The 4,863-nt window shown below is 47.7% G+C and overlaps 1 non-coding gene across 1 annotated transcript; it reads right to left on the reverse strand.

Annotated features, from left to right (window-relative positions):
* Nucleotides 1-276: 276 nt before the first annotated feature.
* Nucleotides 277-350, reverse strand: Trnas-gga (transfer RNA serine (anticodon GGA)). Its single transcript has one exon. It is a non-coding gene; the product is annotated as a tRNA-Ser (tRNA).
* Nucleotides 351-4,863: the final 4,513 nt, after the last annotated feature.

Consider the following 4,863-nt stretch of genomic DNA (forward strand, 5'->3'; position numbering starts at 1 on the left):
TCCTGGTCCGGGGATCGAACCCGGGACCAACTCCTTTCCGGGGCGGTCGCTCTACCAATTGAGCTAACCAGGAAGCTAGCAATTGGCAGCGCGAGGGCGAATTCATCGACAACTCGAAGCAACTGGACACATATTGCAAATCAGTTCTGCGGAACTCCGCAAGGTGGCGGAAGGGTTAAGAAAGGGAAATAGACAACCACCCGTTTGTAGCACGAAGCCACAAGGAAATCCATACGGATTTCTCAGAAATAAAGCCTCTTAGTCGCCGAAAAATTCGTCCTGGTCCGGGGATCGAACCCGGGACCAACGCCTTTCCGGGGCGGTCGCTCTACCAATTGAGCTAACCAGGAAGCTAGCAATTGGCAGCGCGAGGGCGAATTCATCGACAACTCGAAGCAACTGGACACATATTGCAAATCAGTTCTGCGGAATCCCGCAAGGTGGCGGAAGGGTTAAGAAAGGGAAAATAGACAACCACCCGTTTGTAGCACGAAGCCACAAGGAAATCCATACGGATTACTCAGAAATAAAGCCTCTTAGTCGCCGAATAATTCGTCCTGGTCAGGGAATCGAACCCGGGACCAACTCCTTCCGGGGCGGTCGCTCTACCAATTGAGCTAACCAGGAAGCTAGCAATTGGCAGCGCGAGGGCGAATTCATCGACAACTCGAAGCAACTGGACACATATTGCAAATCAGTTCTGCGGAATTCCGCAAGGTGGCGGAAGGGTTAAGAAAGGGAAAATAGACAACCACCCGTTTGTAGCACGAAGCCACAAGGAAATCCATACCGATTTCTCAGAAATAAAGCCTCTTAGTTGCCGAAAAATTCGTCCTGGTCCGGGGATCGAACCCGGGACCAACTCCTTTCCGGGGCGGTCGCTCTACCAATTGAGCTAACCAGGAAGCTAGCAATTGGCAGCGCGAGGGCGAATTCATCGACAACTCGAAGCAACTGGACACATATTGCAAATCAGTTCTGCGGAATTCCGCAAGGTGGCGGAAGGGTTAAGAAAGGGAAAATAGACAACCACCCGTTTGTAGCACGAAGCCACAAGAAAATCCATACGGATTTCTCAAATAAAGCCTCTTAGTTGCCGAAAAATTCGTCCTGGTCCGGGGATCGAACCCGGGACCAACGCCTTTCCGGGCGGTCGCTCTACCAATTGAGCTAACCAGGAAGCTAGCAATTGGCAGCGCGAGGGCGAATTCATCGACACTCGAAGCAACTGGACACATATTGCAAATCAGTTCTGCGGAATTCCGCAAGGTGGCGGAAGCGTTAAGAAAGGGAAAATAGACAACCACCCGTTTGTAGCACGAAGCCACAAGGAAATCCATACGGATTTCTCAGAAATAAAGCCTCTTAGTTGCCGAAAAATTCGTCCTGGTCCGGGGATCGAACCCGGGACCCGATTACACTCTCGGGTTCCGATTACACTATCTGAACCCGATTACACTATCGGAACCCGATTACACTATCGGGTTCTACTCTTGAAGGGGAAGCTCAAGCGTCCTCCAAGATTTTTGGAATAAGAGAATGGTTTGTAGCACCATTTACTATGGGAGGGCTGTGTGCAGCTGTCGCTAACAATCGGTCTATGCCGCAAAGTTGCACACTGGCTTACTAGCGATCACAGCCACTTATTAAAGACGCTATAGACCAGAACACAGCGAATTCCATGCGCATCGCATATTTGCATCGCGCGTCGCGCCATCTATCGCACACGCGACGAAAAACACGCGCGGGCTGCCACGCCAGCAGACGCTACACAGAGCAAACGTGAAACTTCCGAAACTCAGCCCGTCGGAGAGCGGGTTTTCGCGTCTTTTCTAGCCTCGACATTTTCGCTGATTTTATTGGAACATCAAGAGCATCTTCCTCATGCAAGTCCACAATGTATACAGTACGTGCTGAGTGGGCTGCGGAAGCAACCTCGTCAGATACGTACGCTGTTACATTTGTAAAAAAGCGTTACATTTGTAAAAAAGAAAACGTTCTCGCTGTAGTACGCGTGAATCGTAATTGCAGTGCAGCTCGCGAAAGAGGTGAAAACGATGTTTTGTTGCCCCATATTACAAGTTGTGCTCAAAGTTTTGTGAAAGCTCATCATTTCAGGATGCATCGCGTAATAATTAGAGTACGCTTTACGGGTAGTTTCGCGGAACGTAATTTTTATTTCACGGGCGCTCTTACAATAATGCGTCTTGCTCACAAAAGCGTGCTATCAGAGAGTATAACCTGAAGTATCGTTTCAGCGATCCCTTTTGGAAGCTACCTGCGCCATTTTATTCTTGTAACGATGGTGCTTTACAAGCGAAACTGTGCTACTCTTAGTTAAGCCGGTTAGCTACGCCTGCGACGTAAAGGACACTGGCGCGAGTACTGTTTACTTACGTGCCAATATATGTATTATGTGCAGCTGGATGCCTCGTGTCCAAATAAATTTGGGACATCAAACACTGAAATGAAAGCACGAAATTCTGGCCAACTGTTGAGGAGCACCGTGCCATTTATTACCTTTTGAAGACGAAATCTCGAAGGCGTGGATGCCATCAAAAGCACAAAAGCTTAATACTACGTGAAAGTGGCAAATCATGCTCTTTGCTTGTGCTTGAAAGTACTACCTTACACTAGATTTCGTGAAAGGAAACGCTCAAAGGTATGAAGTGCACCTCCACACAAAGCTCACGCCTGCCTTCAATCCAGCTGCGTTTCACGCAAATTAGGTTCGCAGAATGAAATAGGTGGGCATCACACTGCAGAATACCCGCTGTTAGTGTACTTACTCGCGCATTTTCACTCGACTCCTAGTTTTTTTGCTTGAATCACAGTTGAAAACACCGCACCGGCACTATTTCCGTGGCACGTCGTAATCGTCGCAGACAACGCTAATATCCTCTTGTTGCGCAGCTTGTTTTGGCATCCGAAGACGACGCAGTAGTGCCCACACGAGCTCTGACACGCTGAAGCGGCGTCAACGGGTACTTTTTCGACATTAATGCCTCAGAACTGCCGCTTGCCCTGTTTACTTGGTGCAGCCCGCGCGCGCCTTGGCAGCCCCGGTCAGCCCGGCGTCTGGATGAGAGAGTATCCGCTCGGCTCGCCAGCAGCCTGGGTGCGAGACAGGCGTGCTCTGGTGTATACTTAATCATTATTCTGAGAGTGAGCGGTGTCATTAGAAGAGCGCCGCGCCCAGCGAGAAGAAACCACCGCTTGCCATCGCGTGCTTTCTCCATGACTCATCTTCGTCGCGGCCGTCGTACCGCGTGGCGGTTCGCTTCTCAAGACTCCTTGCTAACCAGGGGCGTAGTCAGAAATTTTTTTCGGGGGGGGGGGGGGGTTCAACCATACTTTATGTATGTTCGTGCGTGCGTTTGTATGTGTGCGTGCCTATATACGCAAGCAAAACTGAAAAATTTCGGGGGGGTTTGAACCCCCCAACCCCCCCCTTGGCTACGCCCCTGTTGCTAACACAGTGGCTGCCGTAAAACGGAAGAACATGGCTGTTCTCCGCAAAGCTGACGATGATAAACGCAGTTCACTGAAGAGAAAAGAACTCTGGTGTCGTCGCTGCGTACAGTATCCCATCAAGCACGCGAGTATGATATTGAAAAACAACGCCAATATTTGGGCTAAGGCTGACTACAGGCTTCAGGCGCCCGACGAGTACGCCGCTCTGCGTTTGAAGATGTTGAGTCGTTGTTTAGATCGATACCGTCTTTTCTCGCCTACAACCCGGTCCTGCAGATATCCCACACCCCATAATGAAACCGCGTAAAAAATACAAATAAAAAAAAACAACGCCACGTATTACTGTAAGCTTCCTTCCTTGCATTATCCTGAATTAGTGCCATAAAGCCAGTTTGCTCAACGAAATTAGCATCAAAAATACGGCAAATTCTTTAAAAATATAATATCAAATTATACAATACATCCAACTACCTTTTTCTAGCGAGCTCAATATATGCAGCTTCGACTCAAAAGCTGCGCAAGAGCTGTACCTTCCCCTAGGCAAGCATGAATTACCAATTACTGGGCATCCGTCTCTACGTTCGGAATTCACGTAAAGGAAATAACCGAGAAGTTTAGTAGTGTATAATAAAAGGTACCCGCATCACTCACCGCTTCTTTAAGTGATGATGGCTTTGTAGTATTTGTTGAATGAGCATAATCTAGGAGTTACTGCAATCAGTCAAGCATATGCGGAGTTTTAGGGATCTGTCGCATGCTCCGAGCACCTTCTCTCATCTTTCGTCCCCAACGAGCACACCGGAAGCTACACTCCAGAGCGATGACAAGAAACAGGAAGCTATGCCAGAGCCGGTCATGAGGTGGAGCATTTAAGCGAAGCGACGTTGGGTTATGTTTTCACAGGAGGCTCGACCGCACATCGGCAGCCTTTCTCTCTACTAGTTCCAAATGTATTCCAGGGCACCATTCACTGCGAAGCACTTTTTTACCGAACGAAAGCGCACTGATCTATCTATCTATCTATCTATCTATCTATCTATCTATCTATCTATCTATCTATCTATCTATCTATCTATCTATATCTATCTATCTATCTATCTATCTATCTATCTTGCCGCTCACGTTTTGCAGCTTTCATCATTTCGTTGACTCTGTCTATAGTAAAACCAGACATGGTATGACATGAGTATACCACGAACCTGAATAATAGATCATGAAAGAAAGAAGTGGAAAATTTAAGCGCTCGTTTTTCTTTGTTATACACAATATTAATGAGCACTAACGGACAATAACGCGAAGAAAAATATAGGGGATGTTGTCAGTAGTAAATTTAATTTAAATGTGAAGAAAGAAGTGTGGACGAAAAGTTAACTTGCCGTGGGCAGGTTC

The sequence above is a fragment of the Rhipicephalus sanguineus genome, unplaced genomic scaffold, assembly GCF_013339695.2.
Source record: "Rhipicephalus sanguineus isolate Rsan-2018 unplaced genomic scaffold, BIME_Rsan_1.4 Seq712, whole genome shotgun sequence".
Lineage (NCBI taxonomy): Eukaryota > Metazoa > Arthropoda > Arachnida > Ixodida > Ixodidae > Rhipicephalus > Rhipicephalus sanguineus.